Source organism: Balaenoptera physalus (assembly GCF_965194825.1).
Source record: "Balaenoptera physalus genome assembly, chromosome: 14".
NCBI classification, from domain to species: Eukaryota; Metazoa; Chordata; class Mammalia; order Artiodactyla; family Balaenopteridae; genus Balaenoptera; species Balaenoptera physalus.
The window spans coordinates 64,161,684-64,182,824 of NC_138893.1; the positions used below are offsets into that span (position 1 = coordinate 64,161,684).

General features: G+C 36.5%; 2 long non-coding RNA genes across 2 annotated transcripts in view; one reads left to right on the plus strand and one right to left on the minus strand.

Annotated features, from left to right (window-relative positions):
• Positions 1-21,141, plus strand: part of LOC309642428 — a 577,545-nt gene that overhangs the window by 67,905 nt on the left and 488,499 nt on the right. The gene's annotated exons all lie outside the window — the stretch shown is intronic.
• LOC309642416 overlaps positions 1-21,141 on the minus strand; it is a 60,613-nt gene continuing 39,472 nt past the window's right edge. The window contains exon 2 of the long non-coding RNA XR_014253178.1: positions 1-21,141. This exon is cut by the window's right edge and continues 16,943 nt beyond it. This is a non-coding gene — a long non-coding RNA (uncharacterized lncRNA).

Sequence of the window (21,141 nt, forward strand, 5' to 3'; positions counted from 1 at the left end):
AAATCCCTGCTTAATAATACTATTTTTTAGACAGTGGGACAGTAAGCTTTGACCTGGATTCAAAGCAAATGGTCACAAATTTGAGATCTGAGTTTATAATCTTTTATTTCTATGGCTTTTTATAGGTGGCTTGCCATTTAACAAGCTGTTTTTTTGAGCTCCTACCATATGTCAAACACTGTTATTAGGCACTAGGGACACAATACAGGAGAGATGGAGTGGTAAATAAGACAGACAGTCTCTGCTTTCATGGAGCATGTATTGTAGTTTAAGGAGTGGAGAATGGGAAGAGGGAAAATGAATGAAAAGTAAAAAAGAAACCACAAGATAATTTATGAGAAGTGCTATAGAAATAAAGAAATGGGGTGATGGATCAAGATTGAGGTGAAGGGCACAGGAAGATATTACATAGAGAGATTTAGATAGAACACGGAAGGCTTCTCTGTGGAGGTGGCTTTCAAGATGAGACCTGAACAAGGAGAATGGGATGGTCATGGGGAGAATATTCCAGGGAGAGGCAGCTGTAAGAGTAAAAACTGTGAAGCAAAAATGAACTTAGTTTGTTTAAGGAATGTGAAAAAGGCTAGGGTGGCTGTAGTGCAGTGACTAAATAGGGAGTGGTATGATAAAACTGAAGAGGCAGCATAGACTAGATCATGTAGGGCCTTGTAAATAATAGTAAAAAGTTTTTCATTATTCGATTCAATGTACAGAGTATTGGAGGGTATGTGTAGGAGAGCAGAGGGCATTTATGTTTAAAAAGTATTGTTTTGGCTACAACCTGGAGAATGAATTGTGGATGGCAAGAGTAAAAACAGGAAGCCAAGTTGAGGATTCTGCAGGGGAAGCTCCTGGCTATTCCCATTTTTGATGGAAGAGACTGGGGTACAGAGATGCTCAGTGACTTTCCCAAGCTCATACATTCAGGGAGCAGCCAAGTGAACCTTTCTCAATTTAGTCCTCTTTTCCTTATATCCCAGATATAAAGAACTGGTAGTCTTTGGGTCACTGAGCCTGGATAGGAAGAGCAGAAGATTTGGTGGTAGAAAATTTGATTCAGGTCCTGGCTCTGTCACCTACAAGCTGAGAGAACCTGGAGAAGCCAGTTGGTACTCAGTTTCTGTCTACTTATGATGCCTTTTTCGTAGGGTTCTTATCAGATATGAGATATGATTCTTATGAGAAATAAGATACAGTTATAAAAGAAATACCTATGTTAGCAAATGAAATACCTATATAATGCAAATGAAAGAGCTGTAATTATTTAAAAGGCTTTAAAAAAAAATAAAAACAGAAAAGTTGAAAGGGGATTAAAGGTAAAGACAGTAGCTTGTTTGCATTCCTGCGTTTTAAAAATTGTGTAAGTTCAGGTTAAATTGATCTGGAATATACTGATTCTGTTGTCACTGGCTTGAGACCAGTGAAGGGGTCAGTTGTTTAGAACCCAAACAACTGCTGACTCTGGGAAATGCATGTATTTGAGAAGACAGGATGTTCACCTAGAATATATATAGAAGGATATACAGACCAAAATGGAGTCTTAGGAATAATATGGCTTATTAGATGAGAGATTTATGAGGAGAAGGTATTTGTTAATGTGTCATTTATTCCACAGAGGGATGGCAACATGTTTTATGGTCTACAGAGCTTGTTTTCACCTAAAGTAAATATCCAAACTCACAAGGACTCATTTATTTGAGGTCACAAGGAGCTAGACAGTTCTGTAGGGGGTCGGCATGTGTGTAAAGAGAAAATCACACAAGCTATTTGGCTAATCACACAAGCTATGTTGGCCAAAACCCTGTGGGTTTGGACTGAATGTTTTACTTTGCATCCAAGGTACATTTGTGCCCTGTTGACACAGCTTAATGCTGATGAGCTGGATTGGGAGAAGGAAGATTGTTGTCTCACCAGTTGGCTCTGGGCTATTTTGACGCTTAAAGAAATATTGATCCTGGAACTTCCGAATGCCGGCTGAGAGTGGACATGGGGAGCAGGTCCTAACTTCTTTGACAGTTTAAATAGATTGTGCTGAAAATATATAAACTGTTTGAAATCCAACACATTTTAATAATTGTTGAATTTTGATTTGGAGGCAGAAAGCCTGTGACTAGGAACAATTGCACTAAATTGCTTTGCTTACATGGAAGCAAATCAATTACTTAACTCTCGGCTGTTCAACCTTATCTAAATTATTTCTTCTCATTGAACCTTAGTCTCCTAACCTAAACTGTGTAGGGAAATAGCACATCTTCTCTGCGTTGCTGTGGTGGATAAATGCAGTAATATATCTGTAAGAACTGGGTGTCTGGCACACAGTAAGCATTGAGTCTGTGTAGATTTCTGACTAGAGCAGGAACAGTGTGTTAATGGTGGGAAGTAAAAATGGAACCAAGTCTAAAAATACCCTGCAATTCACTGTCCTTTCTCTTCTCCAATTCTACCACTTTTTTTTTGTTTTAGAATTGCCACTTATGAGTAGAGTTCAGGCAAGCCTGAAGTGTGTTGCTGCTCAGAAATGCTGTGTCTGGGAAAGAGACTTAATTCACTCAGCCTGGTAAGAGAAACCCTCAGTAACGCAGTTACATGATATAAAATTGATTATTTGAACCTGGTAGGAGGTAGGCATCTAGACAGAGTCTCCAGAACAGTCAGGAGGGAGCAGAGAAATAAAAAGATCCCATGAGAATGGAAGAAGCTTTTTATACCCACTATTAATGAAACTTCATAGAGTTCCATAATCCCTTATTCACAGCTCCAAAATATGAAAAGTTCTGGGAAACAAAACTTTTTTCAAATTGTACTTGACAGCAAAATATGACCTAACTGACATAAGAACTTACCTTATTCCACTTAGTATGAATATTCTTAAATTTCCCTAAAGAAATACTAATACTGTTTTAATTACTATAGATTTGTAGTATAGTTTGAAATCAGGAAGTGTGATGCATAAGGCTTTGTTCTCTCTCAGGATTGCTGTAGCTATTCAGGATTTTTTTGTGGTTCAATACAAGTTTGGGATTGGTTTTCTATTTCTGTGGCGAATGCCATTTGACTTTCGATAGGGGTTGCATTGAATATATAGATGGCTTTGAGTAGTGTGCATATTTTAACAATATTAATTCTGCTGATCCATGAATATAGGATGTCTTTCCGTTTGTTTATATCTAATTTGATTCCTTCAGCAATGTCTTGTGTTTTTTGTTGTACGTATCTTTCACTTGCTTGGTTAAATTTATTCCTCAGTATTTCATTGTTTTTGGTGTTATTGTGAATGGCATAGTTTTCTTTCTTTATTTTTCAGATGTTTCATTACTAGTGTATAGAAATGCAACTAATTTCTGTATGCTTATTTTATATCTTGCAACTTTACTGAATTTGTTGATTAGTTCTATTTTTTTGTTGAGTCTTTGGAATTTTCTATACGTAAAATCATATCATCTGCAAATAATGACAGTTTTACTTGGCAGTGATTTTTTGGATATACAGCAAAAGCATAAACAACAAAAGTAAAAATCAATAAGTGGGACTACATCAAAGTTAAAAGCTTCTTCACAGTAAAAGAAACAGTCAATAAAATGAAAAGGCAACCAACATAATGGGAGAACATTTTTGCAAACCAAATATCAGATAAGAGGTTAACATCCAAAATATATTAAAAAAACTTAAACAACTCAATAACAACAACCAAAAACACAATCTGATTTAAAAATGGGCAGAGGATCTGAATAAACATTTTTCCGAAAAAGGCATCCATATGGTCAACAGGTACATGAAAAGATGTTCAACATCAATAATCATCAGGGAAATGCACAAGATATCACCTCATACCTGTTAGAATGGCTATTGTCAAAAAGACAAGAAATAACAAGTGTTGGAGAAGATTTGGAGAAAAGGGAATCTTTGTACACTTTTGGTGGGAATGTAAATTGGTTCAGCCTCTGTGGAAAACAGTATGGAAGTTCCTCAAAAAACTAAATATAACTATCATATGATCCAGCAATTCCACTTTTGGGTATATACTCAAAGGAAATGAAAACAGGATATCAAAGAGATATATGCACTCACATATTTATTACAGCATTATTCACAGTAGCCAGGATTGATCGATTGATCGATCGATCTGTCTGTTTACCTATTATTCAGCCATGAGAAAGAAGGAAATCCTGCCATTTGCAGCAACATCGATAAACCTTGAGGGCATTATGCTAAGTGAGGTAAGTCACACAAATACTGTATGATATCACTTATAAGTAGAATCTAAAAAAAACAAACTCATAAAAACAGAGTAAAATGGTGGTTACCAGGGGCTGGAGGGTAGGGGAATAGGAGAGATGTTATTTAAGGGTACAGACTTGCAACAAGTAGATAAATAAGTCCTAGAGATCTAATGCACGGTATAGTGAATACAGAGAGCAGTATTTATTATAACCATCAAACTTGTTAAGAGACTAGATCTCAATTATTCCCACCATAAAAAATAAATGATAATTATGTAACACTCTGGAGATGTTAGCTCATGCTACAAATGTGAATCATTTAACAATATAAAATGTATCAAATCAACATGTTGTACACCTTAAATTTACACAATGTTATATGTTAAATATATTTCAATAAGATATAAATTAAAAACACATAATAAAAAACGAAATCTAGTCCCATGGAAGCAAAATGAATTGTCTAAAGGAGTGTGACTGCTCTGCCCATTTGTCATGAGCTGACTGGCTTCTGAGTGGGGTACAAAGTTCTGTAGATAAATTAATATTCAATTCTTCCACAGTTGGGAGAGTGACTCTGAATTTATTAAAACCAATTAAAATTGTTCCAAAAGCTCAGTGGACTCTGCCATGGTGGGAAGTTTTGAAACAGAAAATCAGGTCTTGTATTGTTAGCAAAACTGTACTGAGACACCAAGGGTTAACTCACTGGAAGTTGATTTTTTTTTTTTTTTTTCTATCACAAAGAAAGAGCAGTCTATTAGGTAGCTCTGTTCATACAGAGGCACCCTTAGTAAGATTTTTGAATTCTGGATTTTTGCTCTTTGATCTGCCTGCTGGGTGTCTCAAAGGACTAAATTTTCACTATTAGAAAATTTGGCAGGCAATGTCATAATGATAGACTTTTTTCATTTCTATCTTCTTCCATTCTTAACTCAGTGCCCCCACCCCTCAAAAAAACACAAAAAAACACAAACAATAAAAAAAAACCAGAAAAACAGCCTTTGAGAGAAGCAAGTTTCTGCACATATTGTCCTGTCATGAAAGTTTTCCAATGGTGATAAATCACAGTAATTTGCAGTTATGTTAATATCAAGAATCATCCATTTAAATTGGTAATTCTTTGTTTTGTGTCCCTTTCTAATATATACTACCAAATATAAAATAGATAGCTAGTGGGAAGCAGCCGCATAGCACAGGGAGATCAGCTCGGTGCTTTGTGACCACCTAGAGGGGTGGGATAGGGAGGGTGAGAGGAAGATGCAAGAGGGAGGAGATATGGAGATATATGTATATGTATAGCAGATTCACTGTGTTATACAGCAGAAACTAACACACCATTGTAAAGCAATTATACTCCAGTAAAGAAGTTAATAAATGAATGAATGAATGAATGATCAATTACAAAATGTGTTTGACTTGAGGAATTATGCTTCAGTATTAAATAGATTACTATAAGATAATCTAATTTTGCCTGATATACTTATGTTCACGTAATGAACAGAAGTAATAACTTGTTATTTGGGGACTGAAGTCGATGAGTCACACATTTTATAATGCATTGCTACTGACAACCTGACTATAATAATCACATTGTAACATTAATATAGCATGTTTATTCATTACCTCTTGGCATGAATGCAAAATTAATTTTGTTAACAATTTTCTCAATAAGGAAAAAATAAACTGTGCTGATACTACCATAGGAATCCTTAACTTTACTATAACTGTTCTATAATTGTTTTATAAATACTCATTGCAAAGATTCCCCCTTTGTACAGTAAGAGCAGATATATTTGTCCAGACCAGGATGATGAGTGTAATGATCTATTGAGAAATAAAATCATCCTTTTGAAGCATAACACCTTATTTAAAATCTTCTCTTTCACAGAGTATGTTTCAAACTTGATACCTTGTAGAACAAACATTTACTAGAAGGAGATTGGTAGAGCATGCCATTCACAGGTGCAGTTAAGCTTGAATTCTGTAGTATTCCGGAGGAGAGATAGTGTCTTACCCGTTGGACCTCTCCACTTATTCCACCACTGACTTCTCCATATCCCCCAATAATAAACCTTTGTCATATTAAGTATTAGGATAAATGGTTTACAATTACTCCAAACTACTTAGAACACTTATTTCATCCATCTATTTTTTCCTGTGTTATAGAATAGGGATCATCCACTCCTGCAGGAGCCCTGTAAATTTGGTATAGGTACAAGTGTGAATAAAGGTAGTCTCCCATCTTGGCCCCTTTGCTTTCACTGTTTTATATTGCTAAATAAAAAATGAACAAGGTGATGCATTAGAAATTATGGGAAAAGTAGTAAAAATTTTTTCTTGTTAAAATATTTATTGATTTACTTTGTACAAGAAGATATTGTAAAGTGATTGGATAAAGTAAATTTTTTCTTTCAAGGGCAAAACCCTTTATTAGCTGTTAAGATTGAATATACTTGGGTAGATAAGGAAATAATTTTCTGTGTCTCTTTGTAATAGTGGTTGTCAGAAACAGTGGTTTTTAAATTGGGGGCAATTTATTAAAATGCAGGCTATCAAGACAGAGATGCAGAACATGAAGGGTGGGATCCAAATATCTGTAGTATTTGAAAAAAATAAGCACAGGTGATTCTGATATAGATGATTTTCGGAAGTCTACTAGAGAAATGTCATGCCTGTACTTTTATTACTTAATAGTGGAATTATTGCAAATTTGCTAATGCTTCCTTTTTTTCTTATTTCTGGGTTCAACAGCTTTTTGTGCTTTCATTAAATCTGATCATTTGATCCTTGGTTTTGTTAGTCATACTTTTTTTTAAAGTCTTTGTCATCCAGCTTAGATCCTAATAATTCTTATGTTTACCTAAATTATGTGCAAAAAAGAAAATCTACTTAGTTATAATAAATTGAGCTAAATCTTCTTAAAGCCAAGATAGGAAATTTTATTAAGAAAAGATTTTTAGAAAGTTTTAATCTACTTCTTAGGGATGGCGGGAGGGGCAATCTGTCAATTATGTATTAAGTTAGAATTTCATATCCACAGTGCACATGAGACATCAAAGTTCTGAGCTAAAATAATTTCTTATTAACTTTTAAGTAAGATTTTTATCTAATCCTGTCACAGTCAGAGGCAGAAACCAAAGGGGTTTAATAAGCACCTTGTCATTGAAGGTCAGGTTCCTAACAGAGCCCTTAATTAGCATGTGGAACATCTTAGGGCTGAAAAATCTCTTGCCAAGTGATTTCTTTTTTGGCCAGTTCACTCATGTGGGTGATAGAGAGCATCAAAGAACTTGTGGCTGAAACTTAATTCCCATTCGTTTCCCATAATATGTATGTATTTTCTGTGGTCACAGATTCTTTGCTGACTGAGTTGTTTCCTGGGGGAATGGGTAAAAGAGTAATAAACATTTCTGTAAGGTGAAGGAAATTTCAGATTTCATTAGTAATTTGGATAACAATATAATTTATAGACCGTTCATTTGGCTTTGGCTCATCAACTGCAATAAACATGTTGGGGATTGTACATAACATGGTTAAATTTTAGGGTTATTTTGTGTCTTATTATAACTCATTATGACACATGACAAATATCTCTTATTTAAGGGTCCTTCTTGATTGCTCAAGGTTGACTTTTATGCTTTCAGTGTTATTTGGAGGGGCCTGAAATCTGTCTAACCTTGGCACTTCACAAGCCCCATCCCTACATCCTGTAATCCAATCATATCTTTATTAAAGCTCTATTAAAAACACAATTTAATGAAGAAATGTCATGTTAGGCCTGGTGTAGAAGTGGGAAGGGGTCTATTATTTTACCATTTTGTACAGAATTTATCACATTGTCTAATGAGTAATCATTCAGTATTCATAGATATTTGGGGATAGAAGGTCCTTTGTAGGCTGGCTAATAACTGCCTGTTTAATATTAGACAAGTCATATGACCTCACTGGCATTCTTTTATAAAAAACATATAAAATAAATGAATTAGTTTAAATGTTCATTGGGTTCTCTTATATCAGGTATTCAAGGGATTGTCTTCTTGATAGATCTAATTTTTTAGTTTGAACCTGGGAGCAATTATTTGGTGTTACAATTTGATTAATTCAATTCAAAATAGCAGACTTTAACGAAGAACCCACTCTGTGCAGATCACGATTTATAAATATCCTTATAGGTCATGTCAGTGTTCCATCAATGTTCTATCTTGTTGAGAAGGTGGAGGGCTGTTCTAAGGTAAGCAGCAGTGCTTAATCTTGCAGAATTAAAGAGGAAAGAAACGAGGAGCTGAGTTGACATCTGAGGAGATCAATACTGGGCCTGGGGAATGGGCAGGAGTGGTGAGGGTCCAGAGCAGAGCAACTTCCTTCTCCTCAGGCAGGGCATTTCTGGGCAATATTAGAGCCTACTAGCATGAGCAAGAAGTAAACAAGTTAGGGTAGCCCATCCCTGCTCTCAGGAACCTGGTTATATTTAAAGGACACACATAGGTAAGGCCTTCTATGTAAATCTGAACTCTGCCAATCCCAAGTCAACACCAAGCTCAAAACTGTATCTAAGAGGCCCTATAGTAACATCTCTAAGTAATCACATCGATGAACCAACATTTCTCTAGGACTTTTAGTTATTTACTTAAATTGGACACAACAATTTTTCAGCTGGGTTTGAGTAATAAATTAAATGCTGCAGACACAAACCTGGGAGAGAGAGACCCTAACTAAATTGGAGGTGTCGATCTTAATCTGCACTTCTGCTGTGCAGAAGAATAAGACATACAGGGGTGTTCCGAGAAGGAGAGTGGCAAACTTGACAGATGAGGGAAGAAGATGCTGCTTTTCTGTGAGGATTGATTGGCGTGAGGATGACTGTGGAGGAAGGGAGATTTGGTGTGGTTATTTGGTTAATTTTTACATTCTTAATCCCTGGGATTTCACTATTGCTCTCTAGTCATTTGGTAACTAATTTATGCAATTGCACCTAGTTTAATAAAGAGATTAATATGATTTGTGGGCATACGCCTGTCCATTTCTGTATCATGGCTATTAATGTTGTTTAATTTTGCTCACTTCAAATCATCTTAAGGAAATAAGATAATTCTAAAAGAAATAAGTTCATTAAGCATATTTTATTTTCCTTACTAACCTCAGGTCCATTTTAAATAGACCATTGGCTTGAAGTGAATTCTTTTTGAAAATGGCATTCTTTTTTTTTTTTTGAGAATGACATTCTTTTTAACTGGAGTTGGAGATGTCCCTACTTTCATACTTTTCTGAGTTACCATAGAGGAAACCAAAGACTTTTTTCTGCCTTTGGATTCTCCACATTGGGCGCTGCCTTGCTCAAAGTTAGATGTTACCTCTGAATCGAGGCCAGTTCTTAGTCATTCCTCAAGAATCATTCCTCAAGTCATTCCTCTCAGTTTTCAGCTGAGAGGATCCAAGAACTACCTTACTGTTTCTGGTGCCTAAAGCAGTTTATAAGGAGGGGGAAAAGTAGATTTTATTGGAGAACAGTAACTGAAATGCATTTGGAATGTTGTAAGCAGAAGCCTCATGTTAAGTTTATCACAGACTTCAAAATGGGATGTGCCAGGAAATTCACTTTTGCCATCAAGATAGGAAGAGAAATGATGTTATAAATGGAAGTACCTCATTTTTTTTCATAAGGAGGACACTGGGAACCATTCTGGCTTGAAATGATGCCTCTTATACAAGTGAATCTCAATTCAATTTGGAAGGCAGATATGCTCACGACTATACCACCAATGCTGCATTATCTAAATATTTATATAAATTCTTCAATAATATGATGAGGTACGTGTTAGTAGTCTTCTCCATTTTATCTATGTAAATACTGATGAGATTGGAAAGGTTTAAGTAGCTTGCTTAAGGTTCCACAGTTGGCCTGGTATATATTTATATGCAAATCTGAGATAGTTTGACCTCAAAGCCTTGTGCTTTAAAAGTGCTGTTGTCCATATGCCCAAACTTTGAAGGCTATTTGAAGGCTTTGCAATGTTCTGAAGATCTATGGGGCATGGGGAGGAAGAACTCAGCTCTCTTTTCATGGCCATTCCCTCCCAACTTGATTTGGGTGGCTGTGTGGTAGAGAAGATGCTTTGGGGGCTCCTAGCCAGCAATTAGTACAAGGAGGGCCATGATTCTGCCCTGGATCTCAGCTAGGCTCTGTGAAAACATATGGACAAGACTTCAAAAGAGTCTCCTCTTTGCTTGCAGGTAAAAAGCGTTTCCAGAAAAGTGGAGGAAATTCAGTTCATCATAGTGTAAACGTTCATAAATGAAACTCTTTGAAATAATTCTGACAAGGAGTAGTCTTAGGTGCCCATTTTACAAAAGGGTTAAATTTGAGGACTCTGTCAGACCTGTTGTTTCTTCTTAGCAAAATTTAATATTGCTTATAAAAATGTAGGCTCTCGGGACTTCCCTGGTGGCACAGTGGTTAAGAATCCACCTGCCAATGCAGGGGACACGGGTTTGAGCCCTGGTCCGGGAAGATCCCACATGCCACGGAGCAACTAAGCCCGTGCACCACAACTACTGAGCCTGTGCTCTAGAGCCCACGAGCTACAACTACTGAGCCCGTGTGCCACAACTACTGAAGCCCGCCCGCCTAGAGCCCATGCCCCGCAACAAGAGAAGCCACCTCAATGAGAAGCCCACGCACTGCAACAAAGAGTAGCCCCCGCTCGCTGCAACTAGAGAAAGCCTGCGTGCAGCAATGAAGACCCAATGCAGCCAAAAATAAATAGATTAAATAAATTAAAAAAAAAATGTAGGCTCTCTATTCCTCTTTTATTATCCAGTCTACATTTTAGCTACTCAGTAAAATCATATTCTCATTTCTTCATGCATTGATTTACTTATCAAATATGTTTTGGGTGTTGACTGTGTGCCAACAGTTTTCTGGGCATTGGGTTAAAAGAGTCAAAAAGAAAAGGTCTTCATGATCAAAGGATCTTTTCTTTTAGTAAGCATTAACACTCTCTTCCACTAACACCTAGAAATATATCCCATCTGTGTCTTTTGTTTGTTCTGGTGGTCATTATAACTTTTTTTCTTTTTGTTCATCCATTCTTCCAGATTTTAGTAAATTAATTGCTGATTTCTTTGACATGAGCCATATGCTACCTTTCTTCTCTGATAGACTGCCACCATAAGAATATTTTTTATTGTCCCCTCTAACGTGATTATAATACTGAAATTTCAGTATTATGGCCACTGCCGAAAGAAAAACATGTAAAATCGCAGAACTTATGGGAGATAAGATCTGGAGTACAGATGGTGCTATGAATCTCCAGGAGAGTGATCTCTGAAAAAGTTTCCAACAGTGTGGCTCAGTCAACACTGAAAACATTAGAAGCCTATCAAACCTTGATTTGTCAACATTACCTTCTGGGGATTCGTGAGAATCTTGTGGCGAAAGCAGCACATGTCCTTTCTATGTGACTTCAACAGCCACCAGTAGTGCAATGCTGAGGCAGCTCAGATTTAATCCTCAGAAGAGTTATAAGATTATAATAGCTGAGAGAGGCAAGATGTAATTTATAGTCTGTGGTATTTTGGCTCATTAGCACATAGGATCATTGCTTATTTCAGTGATCTGGAGGGCTGCTTGGCCGAATAATTTCAAAGCAAGAAAGGCTTATTCGTTTAAAGGCTAGTTTATTTCTTGCCTGTCATTATTTATTATATATTTTGTTATTTTAAATACTGTACATCACGTTAATCACAAAAGTGATAAGCAAATATTGACTGGATCATTACTCAGAATGATATTCTTATTTCACATAGGAAACCATTACTGACTAAATCTGTTCCAGAAGTTAGAGCATAAAAATACGGTCTCCCATCTAAAGTAATTCAGTGTAAAAGCTGACAATCTAATAGGGAAGGCAGGAGGCAAGGGAGGAAGGAGGTAAAGAAGGGAAGAAGGAAGGAAGGGTAGACAATTGCCATGCACAATGATAATTACCAAAATTCACATTGGTATGTGGCACTAAGGGACGTCAAGGAAGGGCACCCAATCTAGGGTGATTGTGAGTGTGTGTGAGTGTGTGTATGAGAGACCATTCTGGAGGAGGTCATCTGACCTGAATTTTGGAGGGTAAGTAGGAATTAGCCATAGGAAGAAGTAGGAGAGAGAACAATCCAGGGGAAGCAAAGAGGCAGGGAAAGGAGATGCTAGAAGAAAGTGCAGAGAGATGAGGCTGGGAGGTAGGAAGGGGACAGGTGGTCACAAAAGACCTTGTATGGCAACTGAGCAGTTTGAATTTTACCCAGAATGTAATGGAGAAACATTGAGGGGTTTTAAGTAGTCTGTTTTACTTTAGAAAGCTCATTCTGGGAGTCATAGAGAAGCTGGACTGAAGGGATGGTGGGGAGGAGGGCAGGCAGAAGAACAGAGACCAGTTAGGAGGCTGCTACAGTGAGTGAGGTGAGACATGAGGAGTGCCTGAACTCAGGCAGTGGTGTCAGCATGCAGAAGCGAAAAAGGATTCCAAGTATTAAGGAAGCAGAAATGACGGGATGCAGCCTATCCAGAAAACATGGCCTTTTCTATTAATACTCTAAAAAACTGAAGCAAGTGTGATTTCTCAACTCTCAAAGTGGTGCACATTCTCTACCTTCAAATTAATACTAATCCAATTCATGTTTTTGAAGTAGACAATTATCAGTGTTATAACCAGGGCATCTTTACCTTTGAGGAATGTTGAGAGCTGTTAAGCAGATAGTTTTCTGGGCTGCAGTGCTTAATGTGACTTGAATCTTCACTTACTATTAAATTTTCAGATTAAAAAATTCACTTGGAAGATATTTTTAAAATGTGGATAGATTAAAATCCTTTGTTAATTTGCATTTCATGTGCTTTCTGATAAAATACAAAATGCAGTTTTTCTGTTTATCTACTCTGGGTAACAGAGTTGTCCCAAAGTGCCAGGTATCTAATAATCTCCATTTTGGTGAGATGTGGGGAGGCTTCTAAGTATCAGGTTGGCTTTATTAGACAGAAAGTACTAGAGTTTCACAGGCTGCTCCTTCTGAGGGGTTTCTGAGATGCTCTTCTTTTTACTAAGGGCAGACCTTGTTTGCTCTTTATTAAACTAATACTGGTAAGTCATATCCTCCATAGCACTGGGGAAACCAATTCTGTATCTTACACAAGAATTGCCATGAAGTAGTTTATTAATATCTAGTAAATACATGTTAAGTTTAATCCTACCCTTGATTCTAAATATAGGGAAGTTGGACTCTACCCTTGGAGAATAGAAATCTGTGCTTTATTTATCACGGAGAGGAAAACAAGAGGAAAACATTGACTTCCTCTCCTTGAAATCTTCTAACAGGTTTGTTATTCAGAAGTGTGCAGTGTGCACAGAAAAATTGTCTTGATATAATAAGAGGAACATAGAAGATAAGAAATAGAGTGTTTTATATCAGACAGAGATAATTATAATGTTTGATGCTGTATTTGGACAGGATGAGTTAAGTGTTTCTGGTGAGATCCAGTACAAGAGTCAGGCTGACACTTGTGGGAGAAGTTGAAATAAGAAAACAGCGTGATTCTCTTACCAACCTGAAACATGGTCATTTTCTCACCCTGTTCCTGATTCTGACCAATTGCTGATCCTGGAATTAAGTAAATGCTATAAATCATATAGCTTTTCCCGAAGTGCAAGATGTTGGATGAAAAAGTAATTGTTCTGGTGTCAAATTATATGAAGAAAACTGGCTGGACAAAGCCAAACAGATTTATTTACTGCAGAGTTTTTCAAAACCTTTCAATGCTGATATAACAACCATGAAAATAATAGCCAAAATGTTTTGAGTGCCTACTGTGTGTCAGGCACTATTTGAATTAACTTGCCTGAGTTAACTTGTTTAATATGACAGCTCTATGGTCAGATGGGTGCTAATATTATCCTCATTATCCACACGAGGAAACTGACACCAGAGAAGTTCTGAACTTGCCAAGTTTACACAGCTAGCAAGCCTTTCTTTGAGGGCGGGATCCAGTATATAGTATTTCACAAACTTAGTTGACCACATCCTTGGTCCATCCCTTTTACCTTTGTGACATCTATTGAAATTAATAGTCTATAGTATACAACTTTGGAAATGTAGCAGAGGAGACAGTATGGAGGAATGCTGGGAAGAGCAGAGGGAACTTTCACGTGTGTGTTCTTTGGCTTGGCAATTTGCACTGAACTGGGCCAATGCTTGTGTCAGTGATTTACATGAATATATCAACTACATGCAGAAGACTCAAAGGTAGATGGGAAAGATCGATAGTGTGCTTTATGTTAGAATCAATATTCAAAATGATGTGAACCTTGAGCTTGTGAATCCAAAGTGGATAGTTCTGCATGCAGTCTAAAAGATCAGTAAAAACAAAAGCCACTCTAAATCATCTGACTAAGAAGAAGCAACATTTGTTAGCAGTGCAAGTGGTTTACTTTTTTTTTGTTTTTTGGTCCGTAAACTCAGTATAGGACAACAGTCTATAAAAAAATTGGATGCAAATTTTATTTTATAATGGCTGTTTGGGACCTCCCTGGTGGCACAGTGGTTAAGACTTGGCGCTCCCAATGCAAGGGGCCCGGGTTTGATCCCTGGCCAGGGAACTAGATCCCACATGCATGCTGCAACTAAGAGTTCATGTGCCACAACTAAGGAGCCTATGTGCCTCAACTAAGGAGCTGGCGAGCTGCAACTAAGGAGACCACCTACCACAACTAAGACCTGGCACAACCAAATAAATAAATAAATATTAAAAAAAAATAATGACCGTTTAATATATCCAGACTAGGTAGCAGAGCAGTGCTGTTCAGAACTTTGCCAGAACGTTGCACCCATGGGGTATTATATTAGAAAGAAAATGATAAGATACCTGAGTAGTGATCCCTAAACTTTCTCAGCATTACTTCTTTGAGAATCTATTAAAAGTGATATTCCTCTTCCTTTACAAAATTAACATAGTCACAAAATCCTGCCTGTAAAATCAAGGGTTCACAAACTAATGTGAAAACATCTTTAAAGTAAAGTAGCAATTATAAGGAAGCCAGGAGAAGAAGGGTAGAGGAAATCATGCCATTTGAAGAACATGTGAAAGAATTAGGAATGTTTAGATTGGAAAATAAAAGGTCTCAGGAGACCTCGGTTATAATGTGATAGACTTTACCAGTGCTTACCAATATCAAGTTTGCTTCTTCTCCTGGCACTCAGAAGATTGCATTTCCATGAGATTATTTCTGGCCAATGGGACATGACCAGAGAAGGGGTGTGTATTATTTCTGAGCTATGACACCTCATTACTGCTGTGAGATGCATCAATGCTCTTTCCCCCTTCTATTTGCATTAAAGAAGCAACATATTCAAGATAGTGAGGTTAATGTTGGGGAATTTTCCACCAGCTTTGGTCTCTTAGTAACTACACTAATGCATAATACACATGTGTTGTGAAATTAGTCTTGGTTGAGCTAAGCAACTGGGGTTTTGGGGTTAATTTGCTTTTGCAGCATAATTTATCTTATTCAGATGATTGCTTTCACTTATTTTTTCAAAAAAAAAGCTTATTGAGGCATAATTGATATATAAAGAACTGTAATGGAAATTTCAAGACACTAAAAAATAGAGATTGGCCAGACTATTTCATTGTTTTCATTTATATTGAATCTGTGCCCAGCAAAAAATAGTTAATCATATACTCTGTTGTACTCACTGCATAAGGGTGGCACTCTTCACCTGGCTATCCTGTCCTGGGCCCCAGAGCTGGCATGGTCAATGGATAGATAGATGACTTACTGTGGGACCACTAACTACAGTTGGGCCTTTGCCAGCATTGGTCAATCAGTCATTCCAGGAGGGGTGGGAGTGGAAGGCACTGAAACCTTGAATTGCTTCTCTCTGGGCAGAAATTATGCCCATGTGGCCACATCTAAGCCCAATTCCCATTCATCACTTGGGACACTGAAATTAAAAGTAAAGCACACATGATATCTAAACAAAGGGGCTTGAGAGCATGAGATTTTCAGACATTTTGCTTTCCTCTCCCTAGTTTCATATATGTAGCCTACACACTGAGAAGGGGCACGTACATCTTTGGGGCTTTTTAAAAACCCATAGATAATAATCTTAGTCTGGCTGCCATGAGAACAGAAAACAGTTACTTGTTACCAGATGATCTCAGGCCTCATGAAGAGGATTTTCCCATGATTCTCCACAATAATGAGGAATAACTTTCTAATAATTAGACCTAATGGAAAATTAAAAGAATCAGGTGTTTTCTCATAGCTAGAAATATTCAAACAGTGTTTATATGAAAGGGATCAGGCACCAGGTAGGGGATTAGACTCAGTGACCTCTAAATTACAGTCAAAAGCTAGAGTGTGTGGTTGTTTTTGCCTAAATGTCTTCAGTTCCCTTTATTTTCTCAGGCACTTTTTCTCATGAGCAATAGACCATACATATTTTTATTTAATGCATTTAAATGAATATTTATGAATAATTTTGAAGGCTTTATAAGATACTACTTTTTAATATAGGCTGTAAGTGTAAAAGTCCAAATTTTAAAGGTAACAACCACATTGGCTTATAACTAGTCTATACAAAGATAGAGTAGAATTGAATGATTCAAGAAAGTGTCAGGTAGCACATAATGAGCAGCCTTTTTTAAGTGGTGAGAGTAAATACCAGTTCAAGGATCACTATGTTTTAAAATTTTTATGTCCAGAATACTAGTCTATGTCTCATAATATTCAGAAGAGTAATTCCTCACTAATGACCTTAAGCATCAATGAGTAATTTTGCAGCTTATCCCCCGATAACCTGGAGGAGTTGCTGCAGTCTTCTGCCTCTCTCCATTTTGTGGCTTGTTTTATTTGTCTTAAAATAAATGTGAATTCATAACCTCTAGAAAATAAATCTCACTCTATTGAATGGCATTCCCAAGGAAATGAGCTTAGCATTACTGGATATTGTTATTGTCATTGTTAGGACTTTTAGGGGAACTAATTCTTGTTTCAGGATCAAATATAATAAAACATACATCACTGCTTTCTGAAACAGTTTGTATCTTTGTTGCTGGTATGGCATATACCTTTTGTGACACAACACTGAATTCCTTTGTCTCGGCATGTAAATAATGTGTTCAAATAAGGAAAAAAAACTCTCTTAACAGAGTTGGTTTATATGACTTTAAATTTTCTGTCGTTTACATTTGGAAATGATTCCACAGGAATCAGGATATTATTTGCTGGTTGAAACAACGTAATTCTTGAGAAGCAATTAAGATATATTCTGACAGTGGGTATATTAGCTACTGCAGATGAAACATAAAAAGAGAATACTTTCATCAGAAAGGAAGGACAATGGTAATATAATGGTCAGAGGCACAGTTAACTGGCATTTTCTTGGTGTGTTGACTGTGAGTAAATTTGTTAACCTTTCTCAGTGGAAGTTTCCTCATCAGTAAAATGGGGATACTTGTACCTTGTGTGTACTAATTACATGATTACATGAGGAAATACATAAATGCAAAACATGGAATAGATTGTCTAGTATATAGTAAGTGCTTGATAAAAGTCTATTGTTACTGTTATTATTGTTACTGTTAACTCTTATTGGGATTGAATGCTCTTGGTGTAGGCAACGAAGTAAGACTAGCATGGAGGAAGAGCTATGATGGTGGAAATTGTAGGAGATTGTGCACCAGCAGCCCTGGCTTCTAGTCCTTGTTATTCTGCTAACAAACAGTGGTGGTCAACAATCACTTATCTCTTTGAGTTAAAATTAAGATGCCTATTTGTATTTTGTTATATTTGTCTAGACTAAGGAATCCCCAGTTTTTTCCAGTTATAAATTTTTCATTTTATGTGAGCAAGCATCGTGAATGTCAAAATATTTTAGTGTATGTACTTTATTAATTTTAAATGTTGAAAACTACAAATAATGGCAATCAAGTGATTCACAGCTACAAGTAACTCTACTAGATCCACAGCCTCTTGCTGAGAACCAACTGTGTTGAGGGCCTTGTGAAGCAGAGGCAGAGTAGAATAGGCCCCATCCTCAAGGATGCCAGAGTTAGGATGTGTAAAGTGATCCTCCAGCCATTCTTCTGTAATCTTATCCATTTATTTAAAAATACAGTGTTGGTTATAACTCTATCAGATCATGTATGAAAGGACGAAGGCCACACAACTATGTGAGTTTGAGTGTCAGTATCCTGCCATCCACACCTATTTGTGGTCAGAGCAGTTTGGATGAAAATAAAGGAGAGCTAATTGAAATAAATCAATATGCCAGAACTTCAGTATCAAATTATTATGCCAAATCAGAAAAGTAAATGGGTGAGTTTGTAAGAGTCACCTGAAAAAAATGAAGAGCCTTTTAGAACTAAAATTAGATAGAATTTATTGGACAGATGCCATGGTAAAGATTTTTTTTTTAAATCTGGTCTTTAGGCTGGAAAAAAATTCATGTAATGGACAAGGCCAACTATCCTGAATAGAACTACACCCTAAAAAATTGTAGTACCTAAGCAACTGAGCTGTCTGATGCATTTCTCACTCAAGGTAAAACTGCCAGTATTAACCACTGAAGAGTTCCTATTTTCAGAAATGGTCATAAAATTTACTTTTAAGGATTATGGATAAGTTTGCCTTTAGTACAAAGCATTTTTCATGAAATCTAGGCACTTGAATCTGTCAGGGCAAGTGTCCTGAAGGATAAAAAAACTTGGTAAACAGAAGTGAATCTAGTAGTTGATCCAGGGGCAACTGTGATTCACATCCAAAAAGTGAGAGTTAACAATGAGCAGAAAGAGAGGAGCACTTTCCACAGCACCAGTTAGGGTGGCAAGAGAGGATCATGCAGAGCGAATCCACCAGCTCTGTCAGGTTGAGATTTGCTTTCGTATCTTGCTTTTTTAAAAATATTTTTGATCATAGGGTCTGAGAATGCACTTTGCTGACCAGACATATCTGCTGGTTATGATCCTTTCCCTTTCACTCAGCCTTTCAAGTCAAAAAGAGAGAGGGAGCAAGGAGACATAAATGAGCCTGGAGAAGGATGATGGGCTGGACTTTCAGACTGAAGGTAGCTGATGGCCTTTTGGTAGGAAACTCTGTTAGAGTATAGAAAGGGTCCTATAAAGCTTTCAAAGGGAAAGTTAAATGACAAAAATGTGTGTAAAGCTTTGATGTCTTTAATCCCAAATGTCCCTAGTAATGGCTGTGCACTAAAACATGTCTCAAAGAAGAGCTGAGACATCTTCAGAAGGCTGTGGGACATCCTGTTCATTTACATACATATGCACCTACATAACTTTAAAGAGTACATATTAATATGTAGAAATTAATAGGATATATAAATACATAAAATTTTATAGCCTGCATAAACATTTACAAAATAATTATAAATACGTAAAATGATTATTTGTTAAAATAATAAAATTTACAGAATAAATTTATATAACACACATATAAATAAATAAATTATATAAATTTGAATTTTTATGTAAAATCTTGTTTTAAAAAGCATCATGTGGTAAATCCTCTGTTATTTTCTCTTTACAATTGTGTGTTTTACTATTGCTTTTTATCCTGGGTGAGGTAGCCTGATACTTGGTATTTTCTCATTTGGACCTGGATTACTTGTTGCTGATCAACAATGAGAGGGATTGACTTGGATCAAAAGACAGAGTCCTCTTTCTTCCAGCAGATCATCTTGCCTCTCTCCCCAAACTAACCTTAACAACCCCCCAGTAAGATATGGTTTTGGAGGCCAAAATAAGGCAAATAATCAGATTGTTACTTTCTGCCACTATTCATTCTTTGGCTCTACATAGAAAGAAATAAAAGCATGCTTTTCCTCACAAATGTGAAGAATTTCCATTTGTAATGAATTGAAGTCCTTGAATTTCCTTTATAATTTCAAGATAAAATTTATTCCAAATTGGATAACTTTGTTAGAGTTTTCTGGCGTTGAATTTTTTCTACTCATAATAATAAACTCATGGTTTTGAAACTCTGTCTTCAGAAGGAAAAAGGAAGAAAACATTTGATGTTAAGTGTAAACAAATTCATGCTGATGAATCCCAGTATTACCTTGAAGTTATGTTTCCTTGTGTATGTTGAGTCTGTTTACACTGTCATCTTGATAACATCACAATAAGTTGGTCAAATGTACAATCAATTTACAAAAACTGTTTCAAGACTTAAATCAACATAGTTGATTCTTTCACCACTCAGAGAGGTTTCTTGATATATCCAGGGTCATTAAAAAAATTTTTTTTTAATTGAAGTATAGTTAATTTACAATGTGTTAGTTTCAGGTATATAGCAAAGTGATTCAGTTTAATATATATGTATATAATATATATAATCCTCTTATTATATACATTATATAATGTATATTATACATTATGCAAGTGCCTTTTCTCCACTGTGGCCAAGGAGATGAGGTGGAGTATGCCTCCCTTTCCCTTGCTTCTTTATCCCTTAGTACGAACAAGGCTAACATCCAAGGTGGCATTATAGTAGGGATGCACCAAATTTTGGCTTAAGTCATGGTCCAGGGCCAAAGTCAGCTACTTGTCCTTCATTTTTGGACTTTGGTTGCTGAATAGCTGAATATCTACTTCATGCAAGTATCATCAAGAACAGAACAAACACAAAAGTGCTATCAATGATTTTGGAAGCATACCGTGTTTTACTACCAATGCCAGTTTCATATTGTAGCAGAGAATATATTGCAGAATTACTTGCTGTAGCAACGAGAAAATGGACCACTTTTATCTTTCTTCTTCAACTGTGGAAAATCTGCACTATATGCAAAAATGACTGGAAATTATTTATCATGCAGTTATACAAGATGTTCAAATAATCTGAAGAGCGGTAATTACATG